This window comes from Salmo salar, chromosome ssa04, assembly GCF_905237065.1.
Source record: "Salmo salar chromosome ssa04, Ssal_v3.1, whole genome shotgun sequence".
Taxonomy (NCBI): domain Eukaryota; kingdom Metazoa; phylum Chordata; class Actinopteri; order Salmoniformes; family Salmonidae; genus Salmo; species Salmo salar.
The window spans coordinates 17,515,693-17,542,263 of record NC_059445.1 but is presented as its reverse complement, the minus strand read 5'-3'; the positions used below and the strand labels follow the sequence as shown (position 1 = coordinate 17,542,263).

The 26,571-nt window shown below is 44.9% G+C and overlaps 1 protein-coding gene across 12 annotated transcripts in view; it reads right to left on the bottom strand.

Moving 5' to 3' along the window:
- LOC106602442 (teneurin-3) overlaps positions 1–10,635 on the bottom strand; it is a 393,330-nt gene extending 382,695 nt beyond the window's left edge. For 6 of the 12 annotated variants that reach the window (XM_045716620.1, XM_045716621.1, XM_045716622.1 and 3 more), the window contains exon 1: positions 10,005–10,634. The gene's annotated coding sequence lies outside the window, so the exon portion shown is untranslated. Of the gene's footprint in view, positions 1–10,004 lie in introns of all 12 variants that reach the window. The other 6 variants (XM_045716619.1, XM_045716624.1, XM_045716629.1 and 3 more) reach the window with 4 other exon arrangements.
- Between the last annotated feature and the right edge of the window lie 15,936 nt (positions 10,636–26,571).

Below are 26,571 nucleotides of genomic sequence, written 5' to 3'. Positions count from 1 at the left end.
CACACACAGACGCAGTGGAGCGACACACATGCAGTGGAGCGACACACACACGCAGTGGAGCGACACACACGCGCAGTGGAGCGACACACACGCGCAGTGGAGTGACACACACGCAGTGGAGCGACACACACACAGTGGAGCGACACACACAGTGGAGCGACACACAGACACAGTGGAGTGACACACACGCAGTGGAGCGACACACACACACGCAGTGGAGCGACACACACGCAGTGGAGCGACACACACACAGTGGAGCGACACACACACGCATTGGAGCGACACACACACGCAGTGGAGCAACACACATACGCAGTGGAGCGACACACACAGTGGAGCGACCCACACACAGTGGAGCGACACACACACAGTGGAGCGACACACACACAGTGGAGCGACACACACACACGCAGTGGAGCGACACACACGCAGTAGAGCGACACACACACGCAGTGGAGAGACACACACGCGCAGTGGAGCGACACACACGCGCAGTGGAGTGACACACACGCAGTGGAGCGACACACACAGTGGAGCGATACACACAGTGGAGCGACACACAGACACAGTGGAGTGACACACACACGCAGTGGAGCGACACACACGCAGTGGAGCGACACAGACGCAGTGGAGTGACACACACACAGTAGAGCGACACACACACGCAGTGGAGCGACACACACACACACGCAGTGGAGCGACACACGCAGTGGAGCGACACACACGCGCAGTGGAGCGACACACACGCGCAGTGGAGCGACACACACGCAGTGGATCGACACACACGCAGTGGAGCGACACACACAGTGGAGCGACACACAGACACAGTGGAGTGACACAGACACACGCAGTGGAGCGACACACACACACACGCAGTGGAGCGACACACACACACGCAGTGGAGCGACACACACGCTGTGGAGCGACACACACAGACGCAGTGGAGCGACACACATGCAGTGGAGCGACACACACGCGCAGTGGAGCGACACACACGCGCAGTGGAGTGACACACACGCAGTGGAGCGACACACACGCAGTGGAGCGACACACACACAGTGGAGCGACACACACACGCATTGGAGCGACACACACACGCAGTGGAGCGACACACATACGCAGTGGAGCGACACACACACAGTGGAGCGACACACACACAGTGGAGCGACACACACACAGTGGAGCGACACACACACAGTGGAGTGACACACACACACGCAGTGGAGCGACACACACACGCAGTGGAGCGACACACACAGTGGAGCGACACACACGCAGTGGAGCGACACACACAGGCAGTGGAGCGACACACACACAGTGGAGCGACACACACACGCAGTGGAGCGACACACACACGCAGTGGAGCGACACACACGCAGTGGAGCGACACACACAGAGTGGAGCGACACACACACGCAGTGGAGAGACACGTACGCAGTGGAGCGACACACACACAGTGGAGTGACACACACACACAGTGGAGCGACACACACACGCAGTGGAGCGACACACACACGCAGTGGAGCGACACACACGCAGTGGAGCGACACACACGCAGTGGAGCGACACACACACGCAGTGGAGCGACACACACAGTGGAGCGACACACACGCAGTGGTGCGACACACACAGGCAGTGGAGCGACACACACACAGTGGAGCGACACACACACGCAGTGGAGCGACACACACACGCAGTGGAGCGACACACACGCAGTGGAGCGACACACACAGAGTGGAGCGACACACACACACAGTGGAGAGACACGTACGCAGTGGAGCGACACACACACAGTGGAGTGACACACACACACAGTGGAGCGACACACACACGCAGTGGAGCGACACACACACGCAGTGGAGCGACACACACGCAGTGGAGCGACACACACGCAGTGGAGCGACACACACACGCAGTGGAGCGACACACACGCAGTGGAGCGACACACATGCAGTGGAGCGACACACACACACAGTGGAGCGACACACACGCAGTGGAGCGACACACGCAGTGGAGCGACACACACACAGAGGAGCGACACACACACACACAGTGGAGCGACACACACAGTGGAGCGACACACACACACGCAGTGGAGCGACACACACACACACAGTGGAGCGACACACACACGCAGTGGAGCGACACACTATGCATCCATCATGAATGTTTGAAGGCATACATCATCCCTCCCCAGCTGGAGGAAGTGTGGGGAGCCGGAGGTGAGATATGGCATCTGGGGAGCCTGGAGATGAGGTATGGCGTGTGGGGAGCCTGGAGGTGAGGTATGGCTTGTGGGGAGCCTGGAGGTGAGGTATGGCGTGTGGGGAGCCCGGAGGTGAGGTATGGCATCTGGGGAGCCTGGAGGTGAGGTGTGGCGTGTGGGGGGCCTGGAGGTGAGGTATGGCGTGTGGGGAGCCTGGAGGTGAGGTATGGCGTGTGGGGAGCCTGGAGGTGAGGTGTGGCGTGTGGGGAGCCTGATGTGGCATGTGGGGAGCCTGGAGGTGAGGTGTGGTGTGTGGGGAGCCTGATGTGGCATGTGGGGAGCCTGGAGGTGAGGTGTGGCGTGTGGGGAGCCTGGAGGTGAGGTGTGGCGTGTGGGGAGCCTGGAGGTGAGGTGTGGCGTGTGGGGAGCCTGGAGGTGAGGTATGGCGTGTAGGGAGCCTGGAGGTGAGGTGTGGCATGTGGGGAGCCTGGAGGTGAGATGTGGCGTGTGGGGAGCCTGGAGGTGAGGTGTGGCGTGTGGGGAGCCTGGAGGTGAGGTGTGGCGTGTGGGGAGCCTGGAGGTGAGGTATGGCGTGTAGGGAGCCTGGAGGTGAGGTGTGGCATGTGGGGAGCCTGGAGGTGAGGTGTGGCGTGTGGGGAGCCTGGAGGTGAGGTGTGGCGTGTGGGGAGCCTGGAGGTGAGGTATGGCATGTGGGGAGCCTGGAGGTGAGGTGTGGCGTGTGGGGAGCCTGATGTGACATGTGGGGAGCCTGGAGGTGAGGTATGGCGTGTAGGGAGCCTGGAGGTGAGATATGGCGTGTGTGGAGGAAGGTAAGGGGGGAAGGTTCAGGACAAATGATCCAGGAGTCGGACTCTGGGCAGCCCCATCCTGCCCACTGCCCTCACTGGCGTCCAGACACACTCACGCACACACACACACACACACACACCTCATTACATCCCCATCACAGCAAGTAACTGGCATAGACCGCTCACTGCCGAGGGTCAATGTCTCAACTCCAATTGAGCGTTCCTCTAATGTGTGCCAATATGGCCATTGGCTGGTGGTACATGGATGGTCCACTGACATAATATGTCAATAAGTAGTGTCTTAAGAGCTGTACAGCATGTCTAATATTCTGTTACAGCTTTTTCATCAATTCTGTTTGTATTGAAAAAGTGATTTATGAAATTGGGTTTTTAAATATTTTTAAGCAGGTAACAATAAGAACTGACAATAGCATTTTGCAACACTTTAATAGCACAAAAGTAAGCACCAAAGCAGGTATTCTGCAAGGGAGAACCAGGATGTTGTGTTCCAAACACCATCAAATTCAGGGACAGAGTGAGCGGGATTGAGCATTGTCGAGCCAACGGAAAGAGTACATCTTTTATTTTTGTTTTCGCACCGAACACATTTTCACACCTCCAGATCTCTATTCGTTGTTGGTTCACAGACCACATTTTCATTTCACATCAAACCATATGGTTCCATCTAACACAAGAGATTCGGCAAACTTCTGGAAGAAACGTATGTTTGAACCATATTTTACACGTAACAGTTGTTGGCAAACTATCTTTGTCCAACCAACCACATAACTCCACAGTGAAACAACGTGAGTTTACAGTGGGCCTACATGTACCAGAGCCCCCAATAAATGATCCTACATTTTGAGATATTATGAAACAACGTGTGTTTACAGTGGGCCTACATGTACCAGAGCCCCCAATAAATGATCCTACATTTTGAGATATTGTGAAACAACGTGTGTTTACAGTGGGCCTACATGTACCAGAGCCCCCAATAAATGATCCTACATTTTGAGATATTATGAAACAACGTGTGTTTACAGTGGGCCTACATGTACCAGAGCCCCCAATAAATGATCCTACATTTTGAGATATTGTGAAACAACGTGTGTTTACAGTGGGCCTACATGTACCAGAGCCCCCAATAAATGATCCTACATTTTGAGATATTGTGAAACAACGTGTGTTTACAGTGGGCCTACATGTACCAGAGCCCCCAATAAATGATCCTACATTTTGAGATATTGTGAAACAACGTGTGTTTACAGTGGGCCTACATGTACCAGAGCCCCCAATAAATGATCCTACATTTTGAGATATTGTGAAACAACGTGTGTTTACAGTGGGCCTACATGTATCAGAGCCCCCAATAAATGATCCTACATTTTGAGATATTGTGAAACAACGTGTGTTTACAGTGGGCCTACATGTACCAGAGCCCCCAATAAATGATCCTACATTTTGAGATATTGTGAAACAACGTGTGTTTACAGTGGGCCTACATGTACCAGAGCCCCCAATAAATGATCCTACATTTTGAGATATTGTGAAACAACGTGTGTTTACAGTGGGCCTACATGTACCAGAGCCCCCAATAAATGATCCTACATTTTGAGATATTGTGAAACAACGTGTGTTTACAGTGGGCCTACATGTACCAGAGCCCCCAATAAATGATCCTACATTTTGAGATATTGTGAAACAACGTGTGTTTACAGTGGGCCTACATGTACCAGAGCCCCCAATAAATGATTCTACATTTTGAGATATTGTGAAACAACGTGTGTTTACAGTGAGCCTACATGTACCAGAGCCCCCAATAAATGATCCTACATTTTGAGATATTATGAAACAACGTGTGTTTACAGTGGGCCTACATGTACCAGAGCCCCCAATAAATGATCCTACATTTTGAGATATTATGAAACAACGTGTGTTTACAGTGGGCCTACATGTACCAGAGATGGCAACAACAACAAAGAAATCCATCATAATTTTAGACGCTGACATAATGCCGTCAAAGCCTAGTGCCTGGAAAGGGGGAGTCCATTCATATTTTAGTGAGGTTCATAGGGAAAGACAATTGGCTGATGTTAGGAAGGGCTAAATAAATCTGGTGGTTGGAGTTGGACACGGGGAAAAACGATAGAGCCAGGTGTGTGTGTGTGTGTGTGTGTGTGTGTGTGTGTGTGTGTGTGTGTGTGTGCTTGTGCATCATTACAGAGACACACAGAGGGGTTTCCACTCTAATAATACACTGACTCTCTGTAGTGCTGTTCATTGCATCAGCAGCCATCGCCATCGGACTGGCAACAGAGCAATACATAAATGTGTTTTAGCAGGTGTATTGAGGAGTGTGTGTGTGTGTGTGTGTGTGTGTGTGTGTGTGTGTGTGTGTGTGTGTGTGTGTGTGTGTGTGTGTGGGGGGTTCACTGGGCCAGAATAACATCCCCACACACAGCTGCCTTTCATTAAGGTTCACATGCTGCTATCATAACAAATCGCCTCCCTCGAAGAGTGGGAGGGAGGGAGGGAGGGTGGGTGGGGGATGTTGGGCGGGGATGTGTCAGGGGGAGGAAGTGTGTGTGTGGGGGGAGGAAGTGTGTGTGTGTGTGTGCTTGTGTGCATATTAAATAAATGGGGGGGCTTCACTAAATCACAAACATTCACCTTTCCCCTCTCCAATCTCTCCCTGTGATATGTTGTGATTGACAAAGTCACAGACAGACAGAGGAGCTGTCCTCCCTTTCCCTTCCCTCGTCCCACCACGCCACCACTTCACAGGTGCACTCAACTCAGTGAGCTGGGAGCTGCTCGGGAGCTTGGCTGGGGCTGGTGTGCACTGTGCACTGCTTGCCCATGGCGGAAGGGAGCCTCTCCTCGTCCCTCCCCTCCTCCTCACCTCCGACCCTCCCCCGTTTCAGCATGGCTGGGCTGCAATGAGCCCTGCTCCAATGAAACACGCTATTCCAGGCAGAGTGTGGCGGTTGGTGCCGCCGCTCCTCTCCTCTGCTGCACTGCTCACGCACCACACTTAACAAGCTGCTGGTGAATCAGCCTTGTGCATGCCCTTGGTGGCTATTCCCTTACTCCCTCCTCTTCTATACATCTGTCGCTCTACCTTGGCCTCGCTTCAGTTTTCATGGTTGCTATACCATGGCCACCGTCTGTCTAAGGAGAGGAGGGATTCTCTACTCCAGGCCTTTACGTCTCTCTCTTGCCCTATCGTTTGGCAAGCCTCTGAGGTGAAGTACCGGGTCTTCTGTTCAAACGGCATTGATCCGATAGTATTAATGAAACTTAGGCACATTTGACAGAATTAACACTTCAATATGTCACTGAAAAATGAATTAGAGGCTATATTTACACAGAATGAACCATCTGGTGCACACAGGGAAGTAACGCCTACTCCTGAATAAGAACGCACACTGTTGATGTGATCAGAATGACAAGTGGCAACCGTCTTTCAACCGGTCACACCTGGGCATGGATTTAGAGTGAGGATCACGACGGCCAAACGCGACTTTATTAACATCGTTATAGTAACAAATAATGCCTTCTCTCCTTCCAAAGTACCCCGCACCACCGCCACCAAAGGCCCTGTCACGAGGGTTTTAAAGAATCACTGGCTACGTATGAGTAACAAATGAAACCTCAGATCTCCAAAGTGATCCCATCAATCATCTGAGAGTTAATGTGAACTAATAAAATCAAATTTTTGGACATGGGAGATCGACATCCCCTAGTGCACCAAGCTACGTCAGAAATTGATTACGACTGCACTTCAAATGAATTTGACCTGCCCACCCCACTCCACCTCACCCCACTCCCTCCACCTCACCTCACCTCACCCCACTCCACCCCGCTCCACCCTGCTCCACCTCACCCCACCCCACCCCACTCCACCCCGCTCCACCCTGCTCCACCTCACCCCACTCCACCCCACCCCACCTCACCCCCTCCACCTCACCCCACCTCACCCCACTCCACCCCACTCCGCTCCACCCCACCTCACAGCTCCACCCCACCTCAAACACCCCACCTCACCACCCTCCACCCACCCGGGAACCATTTGTTTCGCAGCAATAGAAACATTCGTCTGTAAAAGGCCTACCAGGGGCGGTTTCATAAAGAAAATACCTTCTGCAAAGAAGGTGTGTCAAATACATCATGTTCCGGTCCTCAAATCTAGACATAAATAATATACATTTATTTTCGTTTTTCACAAACTAACTTTTGCTTATTACCTTCAAAATATTGGTCTTAAAGGTTATTGTTTAGGGCGGAATTTAAATACAGCAATTTCCTCACTAAAAGGCAATTAAATATCTTTCATTGTGGTTCTTGATTACCTAGCCTAATCATACAGTTCCCCTTTGCAACAATTTCAGTTATATAATTGAAGGGTCACAGGATCAAATGACATCCAGCAGGCATCTAGAGGACACATCTAGAGGACGCATAGCAGTCCTGTATGTGGATGCCAGTGCCATACGTTAAGTAGGCTGGGTGTAGACCACACTAAACCAAACAGATGCGTTTACACTGTACGACAACCCAGTTGTCTGCCCAACAACAGCCCTGTGCCTGCTCAGAAGAACGGCAGGCTCCCTGTGCCTACTCAGAAGAACGGCAGGATCCCTGTGCCTACTCAGAAGAACGGCAGGATCCCTGTGCCTGCTCAGAAGACCGGCTGGCTACAAACCAAAGTATGGCCACACAGAAATTAGGTTAGGTTATCAAAAATAATATAAAACTTCCTCGCACAATGAAAGTGAGCACAATTATTTGAAAAAAATTAAGCAAAAATACCACAAAAGATGTACAATACCTGAGTGAAAATGAGAGACAGCTTGAACAGAACGGAACAACTATCTGGCCTCTTTCTCTCTCCGAGAAACACACCAGACTGAACTGTAATAGTTGAACTGTGTATGAAATCTCTCTATGCAGTGCCAGATTATAGCCTGGTTAAACTCCATACGGCCCAGTCCCTGTTCAAACAAAGGCCTATTTAGGAGGATCCAGGAATCTTTCGTCGGCCTCTATCTTCAGTCTCATTTTTCAGACGCAATTACAGTACATGAAGATACCTCGGGTCTTTTCACCTACACTGGCTGTCTGCACCATGTCCAGGCTGTTTAGAGGGCACTGGTCTAAACCTACTGGAGTCAACCACTAGAAATAGTTGATTTAAAAACAAATAAAAAAGAGATAAGAGTGCAACCTAATTTTACAATGTTTAAAATAAATTGAGAATGGAATTAAAACAAATGTTGTATGGAAAATGCTAGTGTGTGTGTGTGTCCCTATTTCTACTTACTAAACGTGGTGTGCTGATTCTAAGAACAAGATGAAACAGAACATTATGCAACTCAATGAAATAATCTACAACTGCAAAGTGACAGTGTTGACCTGTAACAAACACTGAAAACAGTCTCTATGTACTGAAATAACTACAACATGTTTGATAGCGTTACACTTTAATCTGGTGTTTCTGATGTGTAATAAAGTATATATTGATTGTCTAATAAATCATTGTTACGGGTCTGCTGTTTCTTTAACCAATATTACCCTGAAACAATGTTTCACCCCATATCTTAAAATAGCCTAACCTGGGGGTTACATTCAAATGAATGTGAACTACGGAACATTTTAATTCTGCTGTGGGCTAAAGGGACCCCCAGGCTCAGTGCCTCCGGGGAAAAGAAGGGCAAAGAAGTCAGCCAAATCACACACTACACACTCCATGTCTATCTAAGGGACAACGACATGATTCATAGTCCTTTTTAAAATGAATGTGAACTGTAAGCTTTTCAAATATTTTGGTATACCGGTAGCGTATTCTGTTAAATCGCATTGTTGGCATCCCCGTTGGATAAAGACTAGGGTCTATATTCAATCAGTAACGCTGAAGAGCCGCTTTATTGCGCAATTGACAATTAAAGGCAAAGTTCCTGTATTCACGGTAAACGCTGCATGTGTTAGCTCAATGTAAATGACTTGTATATTTATATCCGCAATCTGTAACGCTTCAGCGATACATATTGAATAGAGCCCTAAGACTACTTATACGGAGATAAATCTGTCAGGCTACAGCTTTAAGGAGCCAGTGAGAGGACGAAGCCAGTCCCTTATAATAAAGAAACACACGTTATGGATAACCAACACCGTATGCCCAGAAATGATGACAAACTGAAAGCTTTACAGTGTACTGTTATGTGTTTCGAAAGGTCCCATATAAACCGTAATGATACAGTGTATTAATAATACAGTGGAGCTGCATATCATGTATTTGTCGCATTTGTAGAGAAGGAAGACAACGATGTATTATTTTTCCATTTTATGCATTTGTCTGATTTACGCCAAAGAGCACCTGATACAAACTAACCCTGGCAGAAAAGTTAAAGGACTGAATACATCTACATGAGCCACAACAATAGCACTCATACATGGCAGCAATGTCTCCCAAGTTTGCGAAATAGCAACAATGTCAGAGAGCTGAATATATATTTTTTTAAATAACTGACATATAGTTGTGTGGATGGATTAAATACAACGTAAAATTACTGTAGGCCTTCAGCTGTACGCAATCAAAAGGCAATACAATTTTTTTTAAATGGAGCTTATTTTAAGCACGTGTGCACACGCCAGGTGAACTATTTTAATGCGTCCAACAATGCGTGATCGAATAAAATGCACATATGCCAGTTTATCCTGATCAAAGTAGTTCAGAAGTTTCACAATACACAACAGACATATACGCTACGGACGGTACCTCAAAAATATTAAATGGGATATTTCTATGGCACCTTTCATGTCAAGCGCTTGTAAAAAAAATAAAAAAAACGAACGGCGCGTAATTTATCAACAACTCTCACAGGAAGCAAACACTAGCCAAACCAATACCCGGATAATAAATGTGTTTATCATTTGGACAATATTAAAATAAAGAAATTACAACATGACAGTACAGTTTAGGGCCCTACCTGGTGTGGATTTGTCCGATTAGAATCCCATTGTTGTTCGGTATCGGTGTGTCAAAACTTCACCAAACGATGCTCCAACTTCTAGGGAATGCGTCGCTGTTCTCTGAATGGAATAGTCGGTGGTAAAACAAAGGTTCTGGCAAACACAACTCTCACTCCAGCTATTTCAAAACGATAGGATAGTCCCGTAGCTCAATGGAAATATAAAACATACCAATGTCGCCGACGGGCTGTTGGCAGATATTCACTGCTCTGGAACAACAGTGAAGGCAGTCTGATCACTCAACAGTAGAGGACTGCGCAGTGAAATAAGAAGAGGATTCGAGCATGAAGCCGTCCAGCAGTGAGAACCACACATGTGTAACTACTGAGGACCCTACCAACCACGGGCGACGCAAAACAGGGGGAGATCGAGTTACGATTGTAGTAGCCTATTTGCGCCGAGAGAACCCACTGGCTCCGTAAACGTCAGTCTCATTGACGAGACAAAACGACCGAAGGAAAGGCACTTTCTCACACTCTTCCGACCGCCAACGGTACAAGGTGGCTATTTTGTATTTTCAAAAGAACGGAGAGGTCTCCGGGTCTACGTGTATATTTCTGTCCTGCGCGCGATGGAGCGTCTCCTCCTTCTCGCAGTCAGTCGATGTAAAGACCCAGTGTTCCCCCTGCTGCGTCTAATCAGTATGTATATCTAGCACTATATGAGTAATAATTTAAGGGTCAGCCATGAGTTGCCTCGCGGTGTGATAAATGACTCCGCGACGGATGTCGAAGCAGATGAAGACGTCTGCGTTGGTACTGATTAGGCTACACACTCTGATAATGGATTTAGGGCTTCGATTTGGAGAGGATGGTGTATAGGCACAGGCGCAGGGTTATTTGTTTAGTACAGAGCAGCTTGTAGCCTGCATCAGTTGTTATGACATGTTAATAAATGCATCGTTATGTTGTTTTATTTTACGGTCACATATTTGTATAAGTAGGTTGCCATAATTAGGCCTGCTTAGAGATGGCAGGGTAAAATGATTTGGAATTCCGTCAAACAAGAAGTACTGTACCATTTGGTGCCATTTACAGTAATAACCAATTGTGTACTTTTTCCAGCAATATTACAAGATGAAACTGAGGACAAACAGAGCATTATATTTTAACATATATTGCAGCCAGCCACCCCACTAGAAAGTAAAAAATAATTACTAGAATCGGACTTTTTTTCTATTCCTGCCAACATGCAGATGCAGCCCATGGTTGCACATGCCCTTTTGCTTTGACTTTGACACCAATGTTAATAGTCAAATGTCAAGAGGGCATGTCTGAGTCAAACAGTTGACTGAAACTAAAAATATGAACATATTTTACAGCCTATGACATACACAGAGTGTACACAACATTAGGAACACCTGCTCTTTCCATGACTGACCAGGTGAATCCAGATGAAAGCTCTGATTCCTTATTGATGTCACTTTTTAAATCCACTTCAATCCGTGTAGATGAAGAGGAGGAGAGGTTAAAGAAGGATGTTTAAGCCTTGAGGATTGTGTATATTCTGCCATTCAGAGGGTGAATGGGCAACACAAAGGATTGAAGTGCCTTTGAACGGGGTATGGTAGTAGGTGCCGGCCGCACCGGTTTGAGTGTGTCAAGAACTGCAACATTGCTGGGTTTTTCACACTCAACAGTTTCCTGTGTGTATCAAGAATGGTCCACCACCCAAAGGACATCCAGCCAACTTGACACAACTGTGGGAAGCGTTGGAGTCAACATGGGCCAGCATCCCTGTGGAATGCTTTCGACACCTTGTAGAGTCCATGACCCGACGAATTGAGGCTGTTCTGAGGGCAAAAGGGGGTGCAACTCTATATTAGGGTGTTCCTAACGTTTTGTACACTCAGTGTATAGGCCTGCAAATATTTAATAGAGACCAATATTTCTTGCAACTAACCAAACCAAACACACATCTTAAGATGAACAAATATGTCATGGTCTAACAAGCATGGTTCTTTAACCCTCTCTCCACAATATAATGACCTGGGAAAGATAAGCAAAATATCAGACAGACCGTCCACCTGTTATACCTGTAATATAACTTCTGCCTCGACTATCTTTTTAACTGTAAAAATCAGTCAGACAAGCTCAGGGCCAGATTCATCATTTTAATAAGGGTCAAGTTAGAGTTGAAACAGTTGTGTTGCAACTGCCGTTTGGCTTTACCACTGAGCCCCACCTCTTAGTCCACATACCCCTGTCTGTCTTTTCCTGATTTGAAAAACATTTGACTGAATCTCATGAAACTAAAAACCCTGTTGAGACAGACCTACACCCAGACACGCAACCTGTTACAAGCCAAGCAAAAGGGATGAACTTTTAACAAGCTTTGCCCTCGTTGCCCTCCTCTGATACCTCACCTCAGACTGAGTGCATGGCCGGTTGCCAGGCAGTTAACAAGTGCAGTAGGTAGACGTACACAGCTCAATATCCCTACTCCCTCCCTGGTTGGGGTTGGGTGGAGTGAAGTGAAGTGGAAGCCGGTGGGAGGGTGGTACTGCCTTGCACCAGAACCAAACGAAGCATGCCATGTGTTTCTGGTTGCCATGGCGGCGTGCTGGAGAGCTAGTGCATGTGAGCGTGGTGCAGTGGTCATGACATGATTTGATTGTAGCATCTCAACCTCTCTCACGTCTCCTTACGCGAAACATGGTCTTGCCTTGAAAGGACCCATTTCAGGTTTAAAGGTTTAAACACCGGTTTGATTCAAAGTAATTGCCGGACTGAAAATAGTCCCACCCCGCGGTGTCGAGGTGATAGGTTAAAAGACAGGATATTATAAAAAAATATATAAAAAATAAATCATTTGTTACAACAAAAATTACAACTGGACATTATTCTGTCAAAAAAGAACTACTTAGGGAAGTGAGGAATACAAGATGAAGCCGTGTAAGGATTGTACAATACAATACATTCGTTAGCTCATACTCAAGTAATTATTTTTGCTATGAAATATAAAAGTGTTTCTTTAGCTGACACTAATCTGAGGGACAAAACATAAAAAAGGACATGTCTTTGGAAAGCAGGGCATAATGGACATAGCGTCGCTACGGCTGTGTTGCCAACCATGGGGAGAACTGCGGCATAACAGTTAGCATTTTCACAGCAGGTCCACTCAATCTGAAACGTTTGAAGCTAGTTCAATGTTTTTCACATTGATTGGGGATTTAATTCCAAATATCAATGCCCACTCACTCTACCTTTGAAGTCCGTTTTTGTCTGTTTAATGACATACTGAATGAACAATGGAAGGAAACACTATAACACGGTAATACAAATGCTAACTGCTATTGTGGAATAATTTCACAGCAAAACTAAAAACACCAGTACAACTAGTGGAACTAACATAGAAAAGAAATATTGCGGCACGTATCCCACAATCCACATTAAGGAATTCATATATAGCGTTAATAATTTCAGAATTTTTATGTCAACTTTGTTTATTTCTTTCTAGGTCAGAGCCAGTATTTCAATTATTGCTTAATTGCTCTGAGAAACCAAACAAATCATATTTAGTCTTTTCAGAGAGCACTCTATTCTCAACAAGTTACCACTATTAAAAGCCATTATCCGTAACATTGTTCTCTCTCTGGTCTAAAACCTCCCAATTATGGATATCAATCATTCCGTACACTCCGATATCAATCATTCCGTACACTCTATTCAGAATAAAAGGACACATCCATCCACTGATTTTAACAGCCTAATAAAAAAAAAGCACTGTGCAATGCCGGTAAATAGACATAGATGGGCTCTGGCTGAAAGGGGAGATAGATTGATAAATAAATAAGTGAGAAAGTAGATAAAAGAACCCCTGGAGTTTGAGATGCGGTCCAATCACACAGAAATCATTCATACCAACTGTGAGATAGAAGCAACATCACCATCATCAAAGCACTTCATCTCTCTATCCCCCTCCCTCACCTTGTTCCTCCCTCACTACCACACATTAACACACACACCCACACCCACACACACACACACACACACACACACACACACACACACACACACACACACACACACACACACACCTGGGGGGACAGTTCTGATTTTCCAACCAAAAGAATGCAGATTTATTCCCCGTTTCCCATCAACAGAAAATAAGAGATAAGTCAAACTGAGGAACAGACGGGCGGACGGACAGAGAGACACACAGTGACATGTGGAAGTGACACGTGTGCCAACACTGATCCCAGAAGCTGTGCCTATGGGGCTGCCCAGATCCAGGGATGGAGCAGAGCTGCCTACAGCTTGGCACAAGACCTCTGGGGCCCCAGACAGGGGCAGAGACACAGTGAGAGGCACCATGCATGGCTACACGCCTGTCTGTCCTCCTGCACAGAATGGAGTTACTGACCATAGGTCACATGGCAAGGGCCTGTATTTGCAGGAAGGTAGATCAGATGCACTCAAATAAGTAGCCTAAGTATACACATACTGTTATGAACACATGACCAGACACATGTATAGTGTAGTAGGTAATGGTATACACAGCTAAATGCACAGGACACACACACACAGAATGACGGTGCGTTTGTAGCTGTGAGGCAGTGAGTCTGCTCTGTGACCCCTCCTCCCCTCCTGCAGGAGCATCTTTCACATGACTGGTGAAGTGTTAGGACGAGTCAATGTCAACAGCCTGTCTGGGCTCTTTCTCTGACTCACTCACTCACTCACTCACTCACTCCCTATTTCTGTCCGTCTATCTCCGTCACCTCTCTCTCTTTCCCTCACCCTCAACCCTCCCTATCTATCTCTCGCTGCAACCTGATCTCATAGTTTCACTTCGGGATTTGACGTAATTGGATGAACGTCGATTTTTGAGCCATTAATTCCACCTGGCAACAGGGTTTAAACAGCAACAACTGAAATAGTTAAGTTTAGGTTTCAATTCAGAGTGGTTAAGTTTAGGGCAATGGTTTGGGAAAAGCATAAAACGAAAACATTTTTTTAAATGTGCTGTTTCCATTTATGTAGTGTCATCAAGTACTCTCCGTGCTTACAAGAGCATTGTGGACTGCTGTGGTGCAGCTGTCTAAGCAGCGAGCTCTGGCTCTGAGTGTGGTGAGTTTGAGCCCCGTGGAGTCGCATCGTTGTTTTGGTGAGCGTATGGACGTCCTCAGGACCTTTTCAAACGTCCCAAATCAACGTGCGTTTCTAGTGACCAGGCTGCTCTCTCACCCGCTCTCTCTCCACCGCACCGCACCTCTCTCTCTCTCTCTCTCCACCACTCTGTCCATCCCTCTGGGCTTCAGGGTCCCCTCATCTCCAGCCAACTCCCAACTAGGGCACACACACATGCACACACACACGCATGCACAGGCACACACACACACACACGAACACAGCGCAAACCAGATGAGCATTTCACACGGCCCATGCACACACTAATGCAGCCCAGATGGACTGCTGCACATACAGGATATACACTTTAACACGTACAGTACAGGATATACACTTTAACACGTACAGTACAGGATATACACTAGATTCTATATATTACTACAGGATATGCACTTTAACCTGTACAGTACAAGATATACACTTTAACATGTACAGTACAGGATATACACTAGATTCTATATATTAGTACAGGATATACACTAGATTCTATATATTAGTACAGGATATACACTAGATATTAGTACAGAATACACTAGATTCTAGATATTAGTACAGGATATACACTAGATTCTAGATATTAGTACAGGATATACACTAGATTCTAGATATTAGTACAGGATATACACTAGATTCTATATATTAGTACAGAATATACACTAGATTCCAAATATTAGTACAGGTGCATCACGTACAGTAGCATTACATGTTTGGACACACACATGACTTGACTAAAGATGGAGAACAACAGTTCACCACATACAGGAAGTATTCATGTAGGACACAACAGCATGTTGCCTTCCAGATAACACTGGAAACACATTTAGTGGTGTACTTCTCTGTACAAGTGTACTCAGAAATTAAACCTGACGGTCAACATAGTACCAATTTCACCATTGATATGATCCACACTACCTCTATGCTCTTTACTACACCTCCACAGAAATAAGAAAAACAATGAAATGGAAAATGTACACCGTCCATCAGCACTATAACCAATACTCTTGTATGTGCAATGGCCTAAACATAAACATTGACACTAGGTGTGTACTGTTGGTTTACTGTAGGACATTATAAACATTGATACTAGGTGTGTACTGTTGGTTTACTGTAGGACATTATAAACATTGATACTAGGTGTGTACTGCTGGTTTACTGTAGGACATTATAAACATTGATACTAGGTGTGTACTGCTGGTTTACTGTAGGACATTATAAGCATTGATACTAGGTGTGTACTGCTGGTTTACTGTAGGACATTATAAACATTGATACTAGGTGTGTACTGTTGGTTTACTGTAGGACATTATAAACATTGATACTAGGTGTGTACTGCTGGTTTACTGTAGGACATTATAAGCATTGATACTAGGTGTGTACTGCTGCTTTACTGTAGGACATTATAAACATTGTTCGCTGCTCTGGCACCCCAATGGTGGAACAAGCTCCCTCACGACGCCAGGACAGCGGAGTCAATCACCACCTTCCGGAGACACCTGAAACCCCACCTCTTTAAGGAATACCTAGGATAGGATAAAGTAATCCTTCTAACCCCCCCCCTTAAAAGATTTAGATGCACTATTGTAAAGTGGTTGTTCCACTGGATATCATAAGGTGAATGCACCAATTTGTAAGTCGCTCTGGATAAGAGCGTCTGCTAAATGACTTAAATGTAAATGTAATAAACATTGATACTAGGTGTGTACTGCTGGTTTACTGTAGGACATTATAAACATTGATACTAGGTGTGTACTGTTGGTTTACTGTAGGACATTATAAACATTGATACTAGGTGTGTACTGTTGGTTTACTGTAGGACATTATACACATTGATACTAGGTGTGTACTGTTGGTTTACTGTAGGACATTATAAACATTGATACTAGGTGTGTACTGTTGGTTTACTGTAGGACATTATAAGCATTGATGCTAGGTGTGTACTGTTGGTTTACTGTAGGACATTATAAGCATTGATACTAGGTGTGTACTGCTGGTTTACTGTAGGACATTATAAACATTGATACTAGGTGGGCTGTACAGTTGGTTTACTGTAGGACATTATGAACATTGATCCTAGGTGCGCTGTACTGTTGGTTTACTGTAGGACATTATAAACATTGATACTAGGTGTGTACTGTTGGTTTACTGTAGGACATTATAAACATTGATACTAGGTGTGTACTGTTGGTTTACTGTAGGACATTATAAGCTTTGATGCTAGGTGTGTACTGTTGGTTTACTGTAGGACATTATAAACATTGATACTAGGTGTGTACTGTTGGTTTACTGTAGGACATTATAAACATTGATACTAGGTGTGTACTGTTGGTTTACTGTAGGACATTATAAACATTGATACTAGGTGTGTACTGTTGGTTTACTGTAGGACATTATAAACATTGATACTAGGTGTGTACTGTTGGTTTACTGTAGGACATTATACACATTGATACTAGGTGTGTACTGCTGGTTTACTGTAGGACATTATACACATTGATACTAGGTGTGTGTACTGTTGGTTTACTGTAGGACATTATAAGCATTGATACTAGGTGTGTACTGTTGGTTTACTGTAGGACATTATAAACATTGATACTAGGTGTGTACTGTTGGTTTACTGTAGGACATTATAAACATTGATACTAGGTGTGTACTGTTGGTTTACTGTAGGACATTATAAGCATTGATACTAGGTGTGTACTGTTGGTTTACTGTAGGACATTATAAACATTGATACTAGGTGTGTACTGTTGGTTTACTGTAGGACATTATAAACATTGATACTAGGTGTGTACTGTTGGTTTACTGTAGGACATTATAAGCATTGATACTAGGTGTGTACTGCTGGTTTACTGTAGGACATTATAAACATTGATACTAGGTGTGTACTGCTGGTTTACTGTAGGACATTATACACATTGATACTAGGTGTGTACTGTTGGTTTACTGTAGGACATTATAAGCATTGATACTAGGTGTGTACTGTTGGTTTACTGTAGGACATTATAAACATTGATACTAGGTGTGTACTGTTGGTTTACTGTAGGACATTATAAACATTGATACTAGGTGTGTACTGTTGGTTTACTGTAGGACATTATAAACATTGATACTAGGTGTGTACTGTTGGTTTACTGTAGGACATTATAAACATTGATACTAGGTGGGCTGTACTGTTGGTTTACTGTAGGACATTATAAACATTGATACTAGGTGTGTACTGTTGGTTTACTGTAGGACATTATAAACATTGATACTAGGTGTGTACTGTTGGTTTACTGTAGGACATTATAAACATTGATACTAGGTGGGTGTACTGTTGGTTTACTGTAGGACATTATAAACATTGATACTAGGTGTGTACTGTTGGTTTACTGTAGGACATTATAAACATTGATACTAGGTGTGTACTGTTGGTTTACTGTAGGACATTATAAACATTGATGCTAGGTGTGTACTGTTGGTTTACTGTAGGACATTATAAACATTGATACTAGGTGTGTACTGTTGGTTTACTGTAGGACATTATAAACATTGATACTAGGTGTACTGTGGCATGTCTCCAGAGAGGTTATCTACGGTGATGAATTCCTTCACTTTATTTCCCTCTAGCTCCATCACTTCAACAATAGGCCACCATATATTTCAGGCCTGACCTCATCTCTCCAGACATGTCCTGCTTGGTGCAAGAGAGTCTCTAGCTGTGTGCCATTTATAGGAAGGGAGAGAGGGAGGTGAGGGAACAAGGCCCAATGATTAATACTGTACCTCTCCCTCTCTCCCTCCCATTCTCTTCTTTTCTCTCTGGTAGACTGTCTAGGTTACTGTGTTCCTCTCTCTTGTCTTTAGACCATTATTGATGGGAGATGAGACACGTCACCTCCTCTGTCCTACTCGGTGACCTCAGTAGGACAGAGGGAGACAGCGCTTCTATTTTCGTTCCCATTCAAATGCTGTTCCTTTTTTCCACTACTCTGTCTGAGTTAAGTCTTCCGGTGTTGATTTCTTTCACCCAGGATACCAGAATCACCTCCTTGACTTCACCCACGGCAGCATCCATAGAAAGAGACTAATGAAGGAGTATGGGTTAAACAAGTGGATTCAAGCTTTACATGTACTGTATAATGTATAGGGGATAAACTCGACTTTTGAGATTGAGTTTGACATTGTAATGTTTATCACGCGCACACACACACACACACACACACACACACACCACACACAGACAGAGAATAATAAACTCATTCACTGCTTTAAATCTGACCTGCTGTTCCCGTCTGGAAGAAAAAGGGGGTGAAGGGATAGAGGCGTGGAGGGACCAGTAGGCCTGACAATTATATGTCTGATCAATATTTTCCGTCACCGTTCTCATCCTTGGAAAACATCCTATTTGAATCAGTCTACGCTGTACTGCAGTATAATTGAGAGTAATGAGAGTATAATGTGAGTTCTCAGTAGGCCTCTGTGTAAAGTATGTGCTTGGAAAAATGATACACCAGCAGAGGCTATGTTGATTGTGTTAATTGGTCTGGGCTCTGATCAGAGTCTGTATCTCACCTGGAAACATCCTGGAAACATTTTGTGCCCGATGTGTTTCTCTACATAATGACAGTAACTAAGGACAGGAGTGTTTAGAACAGCATGGATGGACAGCTGCTTAAAGGGGAAGTCTGTGATAAAAACAAATAGCTGACACTTATTTAGATAGAACTGCTGATGGACTCGAGCTCAATGTAACACCTCTCATATTCATAAAACAAGCACATTCTGGGTTATGGTTGTTGAACTAAGTTATATTCTCCAAGAATAAACAGCTATATACCCTTAATTTACATATCCACAAATGGATATACCAATCCCAGACTACAGCTTGAAACCAAAGTGATATAACTAAGCGGTGTTTAGAACTGCATGGCCAGTGAGCCTCTGAAACCAAAGTGATATAACTAAGCGGTGTTTAGAACTGCATGGCCAGTGAGCCTCTGAAACCAAAGTGATATAACTAAGCGGTGTTTAGAACTGCATGGCCAGTGAGCCTCTGAAACCAAAGTGATATAACTAAGCGGTGTTTAGAACTGCATGGCCAGTGAGCCTCTGAAACCAACGTGTTAGTGACGATGCTAAACATCTTTACACATGATGGGAAACATGATGAACCCCTTAGCAGAAAGACTGTAAATAAACACTGGTCTGTAAAGAAAGATTCATGCCAAAAACAAATTGTGTGTGGTAAGATAATCTTTTCAATTTATAGCCTTGTCCCAGATCAGTTTGTGCTATTATTCCACTCCTTGCCACTCTTGTTTGGCATACAACAAGGGGTGGAATGATCGCACAAACAGGCCTGGTACCTGGACTACTCAATTCCCTCAAGAAGCCAAAATCAAGTGCTTTTTTTCAATCGTCTCGCAACTCTCAACTCTCAACTCCCAGCTCTCAACTCCCAGCTCTCAACTCCCAGCTCTCAACTCCCAACTCTCAACTCCCAACTCTCAACTCCCAGCTCCCAACTCCCAGCTCTCAACTCCCAGCTCTCAACTCCCAGCTCTCAACTCCCAGCTCTCAGCTCCCAACTCCCAGCTCCCAACTCTCAACTCCCAGCTCTCAACTCCCAGCTCTCAACTCTCAACTCCCAGCTCTCAACTCTCAACTCCCAGCTCTAAACTCCCAACTCCCAGCTCTAAACACCCAGCCGCCAGTGAACATTTTAGTCATCAGTAATACAGTAACAGGTATTAAATCAAACGATTATAACCACATTGTAACGGAATGGGAACATTTCTCCTTCGTTCCTCCAGGAATAATGTTAATGATGTTATTGGGTAATAATAACACATGTCAGTGATACTTAGGAGCCAACAGGTCTCCTCCAGGACCACCTAGTGGGGCCCTGACTGCCTGGGTGTGTGTGTGTGCATGTCTACCTATCAAGCAAGGAAACACCACATTTCATTCCTTTAAAAGGAAATGTATAACGTTTCTGTTTTATTTTCCCCTTACTGAGGGTCGCTTTCTCAAATAAGTGTGTCAAATAAGAACAGTGAGGGGTAAAAAAGCACAGTGTTATTGTACACTTTGGGCATATTATGTTTGAAAATCCAGAACACAAACACCAGAATGTTGTAGTATAGTAACAGACGATAGAAGAACAGAACTCCATTAAAAACTATTGGCCCGAGTCCGACGTATCAAAAACGAGTAATAATTCAAATCGTATGGTTCTTGCCTGCATGAAAACAGATAGCTGGAGTCACTTTAGAACACCGCTTAACAGCAGTTTAATCAATTGCAGGTATGCGCTCGAGGTGATGTCATTCATCTGTGGTTTGGGGAGGGAAACACTATGCCTGTTTTCTCTTGCTAATGCTCCAGGTTGAGTCTTAAGCCGTGTCCCTATGACACACACACACACACACACACACACACACACACACACACACACACACACACACACACACACACACACACACACACACACACACACACACAGTGCTTATAGTGAGGCTAAACACACATAACCATACACAGATCAGATCCACTTACTGACTAAAAGCCCTGACAGTGTTTAGTGGCTGGTGAATATGGCTGGCTAGCCAGAGGGTTTTTACCTGTTATTTTCATAGACTCTAGACTCTGTAAAGCATACGGCTCTGCTCCCACAGACCTTTGACCCCTCTAGCTCAGTCCAGGCGCATGTCAGTGAGACCAACGCGATGCTATCTCATGACAGAGGGCGTCTTTCAATATCAGTTTTTTTTTCTTTCTGGCCGACCTCCCAATTACATGACCTTCCTGGTCGTGCTGTCACAGGCGAGCTATTTCACAGAGTCACACATGCTAACTGGCCTTGCTTGTCACGTTACTGTGAGTGTCATGCCGTGTGTGTCGGTGCCAGGGAGGTCAGGCGCAGGAGAATCAAACTTGGTATAAATGGAGTAGTTTAATAACGTAAAACAAAACCTCCAAAACCAAAGTACATAATAAAATAGACGTGGGTACAAGAACCTGTAGCGCACCAATCGAATATCACGAGCATAACAACAAACAGTCCCTGACAAGGACATGAGGGGAAACAGAGGGTTAAATACACAACATGTAATGAATGGGATTGGAAACAGGTGGGTAGGAAGACAAGACAAAACCAATGGAAAATGAAAAATGGATCAGTGATAGCTAGAAGACCGGTGACGTCGACCGCCGAGCACCGCCCGAACAAGGAGGGGCATCGACTTCGGCAGAAGTCGTGACAGTGAGACGTCAGAGAGTTAAACGCTTTAGGAGCCAAGTTACCCTTTAGAACAGTGTTCGCCGACCGGTCGATCGCGATCTTCAAGGCATTCCTAGTCGACCACCAAATATTTCTGTAGAAAAGCCAATGAACGATAAAGGCTTTGCACTCCTTTTTTAAAAATCGTGTTGAGCTGTTGCCGGTAGGTGCACTTGATTCAAAAGTCCTGCGCACCGGGTAGCAAAGTGTTCCCACGAGACAAACTCCACCTACCCGGCTGACCAGGAAATCTGTGACTAAATCGAGTGCACCTACTGCGCTGCCCAATCGGATAGCTCAAATCACCGTGGCTACAGAGCTTCCATGACCCTGGCCACAGCCAAGTTTAATAGGCTACTAGCCTACGTAAGATTTAATAACTTTTAAAACCATGACCACAGAGAGACTGTCAACAAATACAGCAAAGAGCTGCTGTTTTTATGAGTGAGTTCATGTTTAAGTTTATATTCAGTACTGGCACTGTTTTAATTCAACACTATTACAAAACGTGCTTCTCCGTACTTCCGCTCGGGCTGCAGCTGCAATGAATGAGTAGCCAAGTATCGACAGCCCTGCATTTTATTAGTATTAGCAGCTCGTCGTGTCGATTTTAGTATTAAGGAATATTTAACTTTCTCTGGTCATAGGAACAACATGAATTTGTGCATGTGGCAGATGCGGTGCAACTCGAGTTTCGCCATCAGGTGGAAGACGGTGTCCCCTCTGGTCATCAGTCTCACCGGAGGAAAGGAAGGAGAGAGCAGGGACCGTGAGAGGTGGTTGGGGAAAAATAGTTTTGAACGGTCATCCAACTCGGAATTCCAAGTCTGAAACTCAGGCATCTTTCTAGAGCTCCCGACTTTGACCTGAAGATCACTGATGTCTGATTTGACCTCGTTGACCATCAGATGCAGGTACCATCAATCCAGTAAAATAAAAAAACGAATTATTTCAATTCATGCTCCACAGTGCCTCACAAGTGCTAAACCAACTGATCTATTTTGTTATCAAAGCCCGAATTTTGATCTATTTTGTTATCAAAGCCCAATGAAATATGGTCTGTGATAATGTATTAGGCCTACTGCCCAAACATCATTCCTACAAAACTGTGTGAGGTTAATGTAAAAAGATCTGAGCAGTAGATCACAGCTTGCTTTTTGACTGCGAAAGTGATCTTGACTCAGAAAAGGTTGGTGACCACTGCTTTAGAAGAAGAAGCCAAGACACAATTGTATTACCCCTTTAAAAGGTTTTCATCTCAAGGTTTTTGATGAGACTGAAGTAAACACCCTATTCCCTATATATGAACTGTATATCAAACTATTTTGAAATGTTGACCCTGATGTCAGACATTGGCTCCTTTATTTATAGAAAAACCAACACAGTGCACTACTTTTCACCAGGGTCCATAGGGCTCTCGTCAAAAGTAGGGCACAATATAGGGAATAGGGTGCTATATAAGCACCCGATTGACTGCAGTACATCTACAGTATTTAGAGGCGTCCACTGGGACCTGACTAGTTCATCGCCAGAGCTTGATACGGGTAAATCTATCCCGGCCTATACATTGGTTTCTGAACGTTTAGACGCTTGTTGCGGTAACTGCTGCTGCTGTTTATTTGATTCGTGATAAATACATTTCAGAAAATGCTTTGGAAAGATAGGAGAGAGTGAAAGTGCAAGTGCAGTGCTTAAAAATCACACGCCTATCTTTGTGAAACCACACCTTCCTCTCCCTGACATCATCAAACTCGGAGTACTAAATGCATATTTCATGAGATAAAAAAATAAATCCCAGACAGTTTGGTACGGGGGCGACGGCACTGTTTTGTTTTTCCAAAACGTATCAAACGTATGGATGGAGGGACTCTGAAACTAAGCCTGCTTACAAAGCATTTTTACGCAACGGAACAAGCGGTGACAAACTCTGAAAGGGACCATATGCAGTTTGCTCTCCCCTGCGATATGTCTCGGCTGGATCTGTGGTTTACAGCATGAGTTAGCCTGCCTTCTCCCATAGTAATGTCTACATTAAAACAACACTGCCAGCATAACTGTATTACTCTACCTCGGCTCCCTCGCTCACACACACACACACACACACACACACACACACACACACACACACACACACACACACACACACACACACACACACACACACCTCTGAGTGTCTCAATAACATCACTGAGACTTGCTAGTCACGGCCAGCCTGGTATTACATTCCATATTGAGTTCATATATTTCAACACCTTGAGGAAATAAACGACTTTAGCATGTATAATGACATGTGTATGCAACATTAGCATCCATAGGGTAATTGTCCGAGGCGCCTTGAGTAATGAAGTAATCTCTTGGTCTGATTGGCCTAAACATGTGGAACCAATACACACTGTAAGCCTTCTGGGTATTAGTTAGCATTAGCATCACCTATTAGAAAGGGAGGGTGTGATTAGCATGTAGCACTAGATGTTATCAGAATAGAGGGGCCTCAGGTGTGATAATGGTTGATATTTCCCTCAGACTGCTTTGGGGAACGGGGGGCCCTAGTTTTTCAGTTTTTTGATGAGGGGGAGATATTTTGACGTGACACACGGAGACGGGAACTAAAGAGCTGAGGCAGCTGTATTGTGACCGCAGGTCCTGGGAGTCCAGCTCTAAAAGGTCACCTTTCAAACAGATCTCATCCATTTCCATAACTCTGTCAGTCCCAATCACAATATTAGACCGCTTTTGGGACCACTAACTGGGATTAAAAGAAGCATAAAGGAAATCAAGAAAGATAATTAAATTATGCAGTTTTCATTCAGCCAAGCCTATGAATGGTCCTGTGTGGTTCAGTTGGTAAGAGCCTGGCGCGCTAGCAACACCAGGACCGTGGGTTTGATTCCCGCTGGGGCCGCCAGCACAAAATGGTACGCACTCACTGTTGTAGGTCGCTTTGAATGAAATCATACGCTAAATGGCATATATTATTATGAACCGTGACCTTTCAGCTGTCAATCCGAAGTTGATAAGCCTGAAAATGATTCAAAAACATAGATACATATTCATGAGTATGTATCTCTATTCATACTGTTCAGATGGATTCAGACAAAATATTAGGCTGGTCACTGGCTGGCTTGGGAAAATGAGTCTACGATGATGAAATGATACAGTGATGATACGTCTGTGTATTTTCTAAAGAATGGACAACTGGACATTGAAATTGCTCCTCTTTCAAATTCATGGTTATCAACAGAAAATATATACTACTGTAATATTTGTTGTGGCTTGAGACGGTACGTGCGATCGTCCGTGTTGGACTTTCAAACAGCCGAATTATAATGACCAAATATTATACTTGAGTAACTTAAAAGAAAGCATAGAAAGCCTATATGCTAGGAAGACATAATTATCATGATTAAAACCACCATACAGTTGTATCACATTACCTGTCAGAATAATAGAGAATAGTCTACAGTGTGGCTGCCCACTGTGTCCCCCCATAACAATGGTGTCTCAGGGGGGTGTTTGTGTGGCCAGGCGGCCCGGGTCTAAGTCGATGACAATGTCAACGGGCTTTACCACTGGCGCCAGGGAACAGCCCCAACGCTGTCCTCTCCTCTATCCTCCCAGCTTTACTATAATAGTTTGGCCTTAGCATCCAACAACGCATTCATAGAGGTAAACAATCAATCATGACCAAAATCCTACTTCTGGGAGGCTGGGCGCACTGAGCAGCGGGGGGGGATTTTCTGTGTTTTATGTTCGAAGCAATTAAAGGGAAAGATTTTTTTTAAACAGTCAGCCATCTTAGAACAATAGAGTGTGGATCCCTTCCTCGTCTCCGTCTCCGTTCTGAGCCTGGTATTTGCAGGAAAGGGGTGGCACTTCAGAGGACACAGTTCACTTTAGTTTAACTCCAGGTTAAATGGTCAGGTATGTTCTGTGAAGGCATCTCCTCTCTGCGGTAATGCTCCCAGTTATTGGACAAGACATTGTCGCTTGAGGACGGATTAACAAAGAGTTCATCGGTGATGAATAATCTATGCTAAGAGCAGTGAAAAATATGTCTTAGCATTTTTATTTTATAACTAATCCTGTCTGCAGTCAGACAGGCGAGGGGCAGAAAAAAAGCGAAATACT